We start from the raw sequence: 12061 nt of genomic DNA on the forward strand, positions 1-12061 counted from the left end.
ACTTTTAATAGCCTATAGTGGAAAAGTATATGACAAGGAATATATATATATATATATGTATGTATATGTGAATCACTATGCTGTATACCAAGAATTAACACAATATTTTACACCAACTATACTTTCAACAAAAAATGTTGAAATAAAATTGGGAAGTGAAACTTCGACTGCCCAGGCTGCTGTCAAGATGAAACGATTCAAAGCAGGCCAGGTATTAGCAAACCCCCTAACACATCAAAACCCCATATGGGATCTTCTTTTTGAGCAGCACAGGCTAACCAGCTGTGGTCACCTGTAAATAAGGTTGAAGTCACTTAGACCCTTGGCTTGGGAACGCCGTGGCCACCGGGGTGGGGGTCACTGCAGCACCTACGAGAATGACGGGGACAGCCTGCTCCTCACTCCGCTCCCCAGGCCGCAGCCCGGAGCACTGCAGTCAGGTCTGAGGTCCGGCCGGGAGCGCACAGTTCCACAGCCACTCGGAGCCCTGCGGTGCGGGTGGAGCTGGGACCGTGCTCGTCCATCACCCTTCCAGGCACCCAGACTCGGGAGTCTCCTGGGGGAATTTTTCTCTGCCTCATAATTCCTGTCTCAGCCTCTTGTGGAATGCGGTCCATGCCCAACGGAAGCAGGGCTTTAACCCTCCGGGACCCAAATCCATCACGGTTTGGATCCAGGATGTAACTTCCATGTTAACTCACCTGGTGCTCCCTTCTTGTGCTGAACTGCCCTCCCCCGTCGATGACATTAGGTCGTATTAGAAGTCCCGACTTGCTTGTCCTTAGCTAAGACTCTGAGCCTCTTGCTCAGTCTTCCTGACTGGAACCACTCTTCTGTGGCAGAAAAGCTTGGGCTGTCGGCAACCCATCATTGTCCTCGGTCTTTTGGGTTTTCTGTTGGTTTATGGTTCTCATGCAGGGATACCAATTTGCACATGAGAAACACCTGTAGACATTTTAAAAAATACAGACACTGGATCCTCCCCACTCTCCAGCCAAGGCTGGAAGCTTTCTCCCTCTAGCAGTGGTTACACAATAATTTGCTTGGGAATTGACCACACATATTGGCATAATCATGGTAAATTGCCCTTTACTCAGTGCTTCCCACGTGGCATTTTCTACTTCATGTTGTCTTTGTACGTTCATTATCACATTTAATCCCTGAATTATAGATAATCACCTTTTCTTTTGAGGACACTCCTACTTGCTAATCTTGAATACAAGTATCTTTGATTCTCTTAATCTATTTCATTCCTGAGTTTCCTGTTCCTGGATTTAAAGAGTGAATTATGGACACATGTATTTAAGATTCTCTTAATATATCTATCTGACTCATCCTCTAACCAAATCATATCTGGAGAAGAGAGATTTTCTCTTTTAAATATTTGCATTTTCTTACTATATAGTAGTGCGTACACACGGTGGAAAATGTAGAAAGCATATAAAGTAAGAAAATTACAGCCATACATTATCTAAACACCAAAGGACAGTGCTATGTCATGTTGGGCATTTAACCATTTTTCTTAATATTTTATCATAAAATTTCCCTAGGGAAAGTTACTTAACCCTGGAATTGTACTAGACTTTTGTCAAGTACAGAATAACATTCCCAGAAATGACCCCAACATCAAAATAGTACGTGAGGCTGGGAAGGCCATAGGGCACTCAGCTTATTCTCTGAGTCCTACAAAGAATGCTGTTAATTCACTGATGTTACTCATTCGATGCCTGTGAGTCACTCACTCACTCAGCTGGCTCGGACTGAGACCTACTTTATACCAAGTGCCGATCCAAGTGCTGGGGAGACCCCAGAGAGAGCCTGGATCACGGCATCACTGTCCTTCTTCATTTGCTCCCAGAATCCTACTCAACAAACCCACATGGGATTGGGGGGTGGAGGCAGGTGAGATATGGTAAAATTCATTTCATTATGTTCCTTTAGACATATTTAAATAGCATGAAAATAGTCACTAACTTTGATAAGTTTTCTTTTCCCTTCCGATGTATTTTTGAGGATGGGTATAGTTTTGGGGCAGCAAGAGTAATTGATAGATCTTTAGTATGTTAGGATATTATATGAAAAATTAAGAAGGAAACTGGCACCTTATACAAAGAGAAGAGGCAGTGAGGAAAACACAAGCCACCCTCGAACTTGGCTACCATTCAGAATTTCTGGTATTCAAAAAAGGGAAACATAATTCAAAATATTTTCCCTAAATATTTTAGCCCAGAGTAGAAATACATGTAGGCAAAGTTCAGCTCACTGGAACCTACAACAATGTGCTTACTTAAGCGAAGGTATAAACAGACCACAGATACTATAATGCATCCTTTACTTTAAACTAGTTAATGTGAGCAAGTTTCATTTCACATGAATTGCTCAGTACCAATTTAGGAAATATATCCTTCTTGATTGGTAAAAATAGCTCACTGATAACCAGATTCAACAAAATTTAGTGTTAAATAATTAACCTATTTCCTTCAGGAAATGCTTTTGAGTAATCTGAGTTAAGTATTTCCTCTATCTGATCTATTTCTTTTCACAGAGAAAAGTAGTATTATTTGCACATGAGCTACTTTTACTCCTCTGGAGAAATCTGACTTTGAGCTCAGGGTAAGAGTTGTCTACTGCACAGTTGGGAAAAAAAAGATTCATTTCACAGCAAAGATCAGAATCTTTATTTTGAGGGGCGTGGTGAGCTGGGGGACAAGGGAAATGCCTTTGTTTAGAGACAGACCACAGTAATCCATCCTGAAGCTGAAAGATGAAGACCTTGTGAAGAAATGTGGAAGGACACACTGACACACAAATGTGTTCACTCTGCAAAAACAGAAAGAAGGAAAGAAAAAATAATTTAACTGCCCTATAAAGAGAATGGACAGAAAATTGGTAATAAGGGAGAGTGAAGGAAAGTTAGGGAAGGGAGGAGAAACAGTGAAAGGGAACTTGGATGCGGTGGGCAGAATAGCAGGTTTCTGGAGCTTACAATGAAGGATGATAAGAAAAAAAGTAAAGTTTAAAAAAGTTACAAAGTTTAAAATAGTTTAAAAATTAAAAAATGAAGTTAAAAAAATAATTTTTTTTATAGTGGCATGGAAGATTGTAAAATGATGGAGGTTTTTATTTCAAAATTCAAGTTGTTTGAGTTTCTCCTCCATGCTCCAAACAACAGTAAGAATTGCTTGTGTAATTGGTTTTGAGGGACACCACAGAGAGTGGTGAGCAATGCAGTTAGGTTGGCCAGGAGCAGAATGCTTTTGTGGAAGGCAAGACAGAAGAGATATCAACAGTTTCATGAGGACAGAAACTCAAAGCCAGAAATTATCTTAAAAAGCTTAGTGTGGTTGGCAGAAAAATGTTCCCCCCCAATATGTCTATGTCCTTATCACCAGAAAATAGGAAGAGGTCAGTTTCCCTGGCAAAGGGGGTCTATGGTTTCAGATGCGGTTAATGTTGCTAACCAGCCTACTCTAAGAGAGACGAGCTGGATTATAGAGGTGAGCCCATTGTAATCACCAGGGTCATTAAAGTAGGAAGAGGGAGACAGAAGAGGGGAGAGAGGAGAGGAGATTTGACCACAGGATCAGAGTCAGAGGCACACAACCATGCTGACCTTGAGAGAAGGAAAAGAGGTCACAGGCCAAGAGACGTAGGTGGCCTCTGGAAGCCAGAAAAGTCAAAGATACAGTTTCCCCTGAGGCCTTCAGAAACAGCCGTGCCAATATTTTGACTTCAGCAGGCTCCTGCGTTCAAGAACCCTACAAGGTTAAATTTGTGTTGTTTAGTGGAGACTATTTCTTTTTCTTCCTACTACCATGTCATTTGGGGATACTTGTTACAACAGAAAGTGAATACACTAAGCTCCTTGAAATGTTCAGAAATTGCAGATAACACTGGAATGTCCACTTTGATATGGGATAGGGCTTATGTGAAAATCCAAAGGACAGTGTGACCTTTGCTAACATCTGCTTTTCTCATTTTTAGGAAGAGAACAGTAAGTCAAAACCTCTGTAGTTATTATTTTAGACAAGTGTCTCTTAAAACATTATGTAGCCCTGTGCCTTAGGACACCAAGAGAGTCTCTGTTCTTAGAAGAACATGAATTCCATGAGATAGGGTCTTACATCTGAGTCCCACAGTGGTCTCTTATTGGCAATGAGAACTTGGGCAAATCATTTACCCTCTTTAAGCCACAGGATCTTCATTTGAAAAGGAAGATAAGAATAAGGATTGTTTGGGTGATTAAATTGTACACACACACACACATATATGTACAACATTTAATACAGTGACTAACACATACTAGGCACTCAACAAATTCCTGTTATGGATTTTTAAATGCATGTATAAAAGGAGGAGAAAGTTGCGGGAAGTTGTGGGAAAACTTAGTTCATGGCCCCAAAAAGGGCCATCTCTCAACGGGCTCTGATCAGTCAGTCCCCAGTGATGGGCTAATAAGCAGAAACTATAGCACTTGAGGATTTAATTTAAACATAAAAAGGAAGGAATTTAAACATAATTATTAAACAGGAGGTATGTTTACACTGTTGGCTGGATCATCTTATCTGGAGAGCTTTAATAAGCAGAGAGTCTCCCCTGTTTTAGAGATGGGCATGCAGGAAAATTACTTGGATGGGTGGGCCGTTCTCACCCCAAGATCACATGACTTAGTACTCACGGAAGTAACACCTCTTGTATGTTATTCCAGATGGACTGTCCTCCCATGATTATTGTCAGCTGCATCATCAGTTCAAGGAGACAGCCACCTGGGTCACACTGGAATATTAGAAAGAAAATCTCATTTAAATTTTAGATAGCTCTAACATGAAATAAAGTCATTATTTTATGCCTAAAAAAATCTAAGGAACAGAGAGTAAAGACACTCTTCATTGGGCAACTAAGAGAATACAAGAAACAGGTTAGACTGTCCGAACACAAAGCTGTATTCACACGTCTTCATTTCTGTATTTTCACAGCCAATACACCAGATCTCCAGGATAAGTCACAAATCTGCCATTAAAGAATGTGATGTAGAAACACGAGGAGTAGTATTTGACAAACTGGAAGAAGAACACCTTCATGGCTAGGTTGTTCCCACAGTCAGTCTGGTCCTTGGGATCTCTGCAGCTAGAATAAAGAAAAGTTAAGTCTGTAAAACTGTGAACAGCTTTGAGACCATAATCAAAGCCACGGACACATGAGTTAACAAGCTAAGTATGTATATATATATATATACACAATTCACACTTTTTTCATATAAGCTGTTTTGAATTCCTTAAAATAGCTACTATGTTAATTCCAACTGTACACACTGTTGTAAGAGTTTCTCCCACTATGAATGCAATATCACACAAGGCAAAAAAAAAAGTCACCCTTTCCTTAAAATTTATAAGCACAACAGTATCCAATGGGCAAGAACTGTCCTCTGTCAGGTGTAAGTTGAAAGAAAGCTACTTCTAAACATCCTGCTAAGTGAAATTCTCTTGTCTCCCTGAACGGCAGGAAGGTAGGACTATTGAAGAAAACAAACAAAACACGGGGCAACTTGCTAGAAGCATTTGGGGAACATAAAACATCCTCCTAGTTCAAAATTTGAATTGGTCTTAGTGTTTTCAGAAGATGACCACTGAGCAGACAACTGGGAGAACGACCCAGCCACATGCAGTGTGTGGGAAGCAGTTAACTAGGGCCGCTAAGCCGCTGGCTGGGATACAAGCCAGAGAGAAGAAACATTTGTTATAGAAGCCACAGCTGATGAGAATGGAGCTACACTAACAGGAACAGCATGGGGGGAGGACACATAACAGTGTGATTACTTGTCCTCTCCGTAACGCACAAGCAAATCTGCCACTGGAACCACGACCCTCTTCCACTTATTTGCAATAGAGAGACTATTTACTTTCAACAATAGGGTACATGATCTAATGTAATTGAAATTATTATTAAGCACTGACATATTTACACAGAGCTTGGACATTCTAAAGCTTTCTTTGTCCCTTTTACTAATGCATAGTTGCAGCTAATTCACTTCTCATATAGGCTAGAGAAAATACGTTTACACTTGAAGTTTTCTAAAGACTGTAATGTACTGGAATTGAAGTGCCTAAAAGATAAAGTCTCTGTTTTGACCTGGTTCTAAAACTGGTGTAGAAATGACCTCAGCTGCAGAAGGAGCTTAACAGACTCAGTCATCTTGATTGCCACTTTCTCATATATGGCGTTCAGGGTCACGATGATGTTAAAACTGATGAGGGAAGCAGTGATGGGCGTGGCCCACCTGCACAGTCAGGTACTTCTGGATTGGGTCTCTTCCATTCAGGTTCTTGGGAAGTTCTGCTGAAAATACAATGAACACTGAAAGTCCGTAGACAGTGATCCCAATAACTGAAGCAATGGTCAACAGGACCTGACAACCCAAATGCCCAGCAGCATAAGGCTCACTAATGATCATATTTTTACACAGAAAACTTGCCCCCAATCTACGCTTAAACAGACAACATGCACGTGCTGTAAACCTCACATAAACCTGAGAAGTGATGTAAATCGCATGTAAATGCCACAAGAGACGTGAATATCCGGCATGTTAAATTTTAGGGGAGGAGGAATGAAGGATGTCAAAAAGAATGAGTGCATCCACTAATGTAACATGCTGACAGCAGGAGCAGCTGTGTGCAGGGCATAAGGAATATATGGGAACTCCACTTTCTGTGAATTTTTCTGTAAACCTAAAACTGCACTAAAGAAGGAAGCCTGTTAAGTATATCTTTAAATGGCTGAAAATGGAGTAACTGGTGGCATGTTCTTTTGGAGACAAGTCTGTGATAGCAGAACCAATGAAAGTATCCCTTCTACATCTATAGAATTATTTAGGTTATGAACTAGTTGTAACCCATGAAGGGGATATGCTTCCTTTCAAGGGAGAACCTATCACTGATTCAGGGGTCAGCAGGTGCTAGCTGTCATCTTCATTCTGAATAGGACCAGTGAAGCTGTGGACATGCCCTGAGGGAAATAGTGGAAGTGACTGCAGGTCTCTGCTGATGAAAGCTTCACATGCTTTTCATACTCCTTGAGATCTTAAAATGGCAGGTACTCCTACTCCCTGCATTTGCACAAGATTCATGTCCCTGATCCATTGTAGATCTGACTGTGTGGATTCAAGGGCAACGGGAGTGTCTGAAGCATAATTTGCACGTGGCTGGTAAGGCTTCAGTTCCTCACTAGGCAGGTATTTTTCTGCCCACTGAAGAATGCACATTAAAGGTACCATTTTTAAACTGTTTTCCTTCCATCTACCTTCTTGGTCATAGTCCAGAAGCATGTACTCAGGGTCCCTGGCTGCTCCTGATGGCTGCCCCAGAGAGAAAGCTACAAAGAATGTGAATTTCAAGACTAGGTGAACCACATCATGTTATTTACAGTAACAGCGGGAGGCTGGCTTGCACCTGCAGGGGAGAGCAGATGGAGTGTTTACAAACCCCTCCTGGAGCCACACTCCTGCATCTGGATCCCAGCTCCGATGCTAGCTGTGGGGCCTTGTGCAAATTTCTTAACTTCTAGGGGCTTCAATCTCCTCACCCATATAATGGGGGGATAATAATAGCAATTTATAGGACTATTGTGATGAGTCAATTATTTACTAATTGTGAAAACAATTAGAACATTAACCACAGGCATGTGAAAAACTATACCTAAGTATTAGCTATGAATATGGTGACCAAAGTCTTAAAAAGGTGTTTTTCTTAGTTTTTAAGCCATCACTTTGTAGAGAAAGCATTTTATTTTCTCCTCTACTCTCTTTCATCATCCTTTTCTTCACAGTAAGCCTTCATGATTGTGAAAGGAATAACTTTTTGGTGTGTGTGTGATTAAATGTGAAAATTAGTTAAGGCTGTGAAAAATGTATTATACAAGGTATATTAAGCCTTCCTCTCTTGTACAGCACATATAGGCTATTTAAATACTATGCATTTTTAAAAAGTCTGCATAATAATTTTTTAATTATGTATTAAGTAATCTTAATAGTTAAGATTCTTTAAATGCTTACTATTGCTTCAGCACACATCTATTTTTCTAAATCCTCACAATCACCCTGTTGGGAAGGTAATATTATATCTCTTTTACAGATGAGGAAATAGAGCCACATGGAGATGATGCAAATTGCCCCAAATGAAGCAACTATTAAGTGAAAGAACTGAAATACTCAAAGAGCCCAAAGACACACTAACTGTAGAGCACTGTCTACTACATGGTCTGTGAAATCAATTGTAATTCATTTCAGAACTTTTACAAACTTGACACATTTCCATTTTTCTTCCAAGCACTTAATGGGTTCAATATTTCTTATGAAACAGGAAAGCTTTCCATTCTCCTTCCTCAAGTTTCTTCTTATTTATCATCTTTTCTGATCATAATTTTAACATTTGCTCATTAAAGATAATTTGAAAGTACTCAGTACTGGACAGAACTGTTGTCCTGGATCTGTCCTCAGTCTTAGATGAGGGCCCAGAATTTGCTTTAGGATAAATAACCTCCCTTTTGTTTTTAGTCCTGTGATTTAAGCTCGATTAACCAACTCTTTCTGAAGCACCAGAGGTAGATCTCAGTTGGTTTAAGACAAATAATACCCCTCATTGTATTGGCCTCACACATGATTGGAGAATTGGCAAATAACCCAGTAAGAGCCACTATTATGTGAGGAGATACGTGCTTGTGCCCATGTGAATGATAAGCTTCCTCTATCAAGAGAGGAAGCTGCCAAAGAGACCTCTCTTGGTTTGGATGGATGATCTGGGATGCTGAGTGCCTAGAAGCAGCATGCTGAGACATCATTGGACACAGAATGAAGACAGGACAAGACCAGCCCTTGACATCATCTGGGCTACAGTATCTCTCCTTGACTGAAGCCAGACCTCAGATCTGAGGTTTTCATTTACAGGAACCAATAAATCCCATGCATCCTCATTTTTTGGGTGTTGTTTAAACACATTGGAAATTGATTTTGTCACCTACAATGAAAGGACTCCAACTCTGAAAATGAATAAAAAATAAATTAAGGAAAATGCTTCTACCTATAGACATAATTCCTTCAGAAGGGTACATTGTTTGTATATTACAAATCATTTTATATATTAATTTTATTCTCAAGCCTATCGTAAGTGTAACACTTTGACATGTCATAAAATATTTTCATGGACACACTTTTTCATGGCTGCAAACTATTCTACTTTGTGAACGTTTGGAAGAATATTTTGGCTGAGATTTTATATATATATATATATACATATAAAAATATGTCTGTGACTTGCATCCGTACTGACTTTTCCCTGCCATTTTGAAATACTTCCTGATTAAAAGTTTTTCAAAGCTGAATTAGTTGATTAAAACATAGGAATATTTTTGACTCTTGATATCAACTGCCAGACTGCTTTCTAAGAAAGCTTGAGGAGTACACCAGAAATTAACACAGCATTGTAAATCAACCATACTTCACAAAAAATATCCAGTAACCTAGGCATGGGATTGGTGATCACTGGCATTTCATCCTCATAAACAGAGCTGTGTCACTTGAGAGGTGGAAAACTACTTCATTTTGATGTGCACTGAGTGAATTACCATTGGAGTGTGACATCTATTTTTCTTTGTGAATGTGTGTTCCTTTTCTCTGCCTTCTATGCTCCTGAGATTTTTTGATGTTACCTTTGAAGTGATCTGAACTCTCTATGTATTGAAGGAATTAGCCCCTTGTTGGATTTGTAAACAAATAACATCCTCTGGTGTTTTGTTTAAAATTAGGATGCTTCTGATGCATGGAAATTTTGTATACTTTCCTCAGAAACTTACTGTTCATCTAGAGTTTGTGTAAACATCCATATTTATTTCTAGTTTTTTTCTAATTGTGTTACTTTTTAAATGTTTCTGGAATTTCTCACAATATATGGTTCACTGTATGATTTCAATCTTTTCTTTTCCCCCCAAGTAGCTAACGAGTGTTCCATTCACTGAATAACCTTTATTTATCTCCCTGATTTGTAATGCCTTCCATCTCTTATATTAAATTATTATTGATATCAGAGCCCATATCTGGACTTCCTGTCCTATTTTCTAATCTGGCTATTCTTGAACTACTAAAAGTCTCATTATCTTATTAATTATTATATTACTAATATGATTTTATTCACAATAAACCCCAAATCAATTTTATAACTTCTGATATTTTGGAGATATGATCTTTTAATCTAGAATCATGTGATTAAAGCATCTTTTATATCTTTCAGTAGTTTTTACTTTTATTTTTTGATAGTTCCTACTATCCTTTTCTTAGGTTATTCTTAGACATTTTACCTTGGTTGTTACTCTTGGAAAATTTTAGAAATCTTAATGCCTCCATCTGGTCTCTTAATCAGACCCTGGAGAATCCTAAACCACTGATCTGATTTGAACAAATGAGGAGAAAAGAATAGGGGGAAGCACTGTGAGCAGAAGAGACTCTGGAACCTCCAGAGTGGCGCCCTGCATTGGCTCAGATGTTCTCTGGAAAAAGTTTTCTCTATGAGACTTCATAGTTCCCAGCTTGATTTTCAGTTTTCTCAGGATTTCACATTAGATTTTAAAAAGTCTGTGGCAGGTTCTTACCCAGAAAAAGAGCACTTGCACAAAGGGTTATATGTATAAACTTTCCCCAGGTGGTAAATGGAAAACTCTCTTCTTCCTAATTAAAAAAACAAGTTAAGTCAATCAAGGGATTACACCAATGAAATGACTTTTCTCCTAATTGGTCAATAAATCCTAAACATAATTTAAAAAAAATAATTTTCAGACATAGCCTCATTATTTGTAATTGCATGGGTTTTTTCCTTTTTTTTGTTCTTTTCTTTTCCGTTAACGATGTCAAACAAACAACAAAATACGTACAGTGTTCATTTTAATACTATTTTTTGAAAATGCATATGTGAACAGTAAACTATTTCCCTGCCATGGTCTGAGCTTGGGGGTCTGGGTACCTGACGAGGCCTGAGCTTGCCTTAGATTTCAGAAGTGACGGTAGTGACAGCATAGAGTCCGTGCAGGACAGAATGTTTCACAGGTGTCGGCAGCTAACTGGTCTCCACTGTGTGTTTCTTGGTTGAGCTTTATGTGTTAATTAGCTACAACTATGAAGTTTTAGAGTTTACATTTTAGAGTTTATATTTCGAATATTTTTAAGAGATGAAATCAGTAAGAATCAAGGTTTACCTGGATTATAAAAACAGATATAGTATAATAATAGCTGTCCCTAAGTACATGGCCCTTCCTCTGTGCCAGGAAGTCTTCCAAGTAGATTCTGTACATTACTTCGACCCGTCATTGCCACAGTCATGAAGAAGCAACCCTCTTATTCTTATTTTATAGGAAACTATGGCACAGAGAAGTTAAGTTGTCCAAGATCACTCAGGAAGCAAGCTGCTGTGTTCAAATATGAATTTAGGCAACTTCATTCCCAAGCTCTCACTACCACAACGCTGGCCTCTCTAAACAATGGAGCATACTTTCGCAAGTAAAGTAAAATGCTTCAATTAAAAAACTAAACAAAAAATATTAGGCAATTTTTTAAAAAAGGAAGTACGATAAAGTGAAATGAGTTTTCATCTTCAATTTTTCAACAAGCATGTTCTAATGAAAATTTAAACTTATTAGCTGGCAATTTTAAATTTAAAATTGGCAGTTTAAATGACCAAAAAACTTTTCTTCAGTATTTTTTGTATGCTGCCAATATGATACGTTTTTGTTTTTCAGGACTCAAAAGCATTATGAACATCTAATTTTGTCTAAGTTTCAGCTTTCAACTCTGAATGTACAGTCTTTTACCAACATATGCTTTGACCCCCATCTTCAGTTGTAAACAATGGGAAATATTCATAATGGGGATTATTAGAAGCTTATTACATTGTAAAAGACAAATGTCACTTTCTATTGGTAGCTGAACCTCATTTTTTTCCATTTATAAAAAGAGGAGTTTTACCTGCTCCCTCCAGAACTTTTCAGTGCCAACATTCTGTAGATCTGTGATTCAATTTATTAA

General features: G+C 38.6%; 1 long non-coding RNA gene across 1 annotated transcript in view; it reads right to left on the minus strand.

The window, feature by feature from the left end:
* Positions 1–707: 707 nt before the first annotated feature.
* LOC141579673 (uncharacterized) overlaps positions 708–12061 on the minus strand; it is a 36756-nt gene continuing 25402 nt past the window's right edge. The window contains exons 3-4 of the long non-coding RNA XR_012511535.1: positions 4679–4776; positions 708–945 (exon numbers count right to left, since the gene is read on the minus strand). This is a non-coding gene — a long non-coding RNA (uncharacterized LOC141579673). The remainder of the gene's footprint in view (positions 946–4678; positions 4777–12061) is intronic.

This window comes from Camelus bactrianus, chromosome 13 (genome assembly GCF_048773025.1).
Source record: "Camelus bactrianus isolate YW-2024 breed Bactrian camel chromosome 13, ASM4877302v1, whole genome shotgun sequence".
In the NCBI taxonomy this organism is placed as follows: Eukaryota; Metazoa; Chordata; class Mammalia; order Artiodactyla; family Camelidae; genus Camelus; species Camelus bactrianus.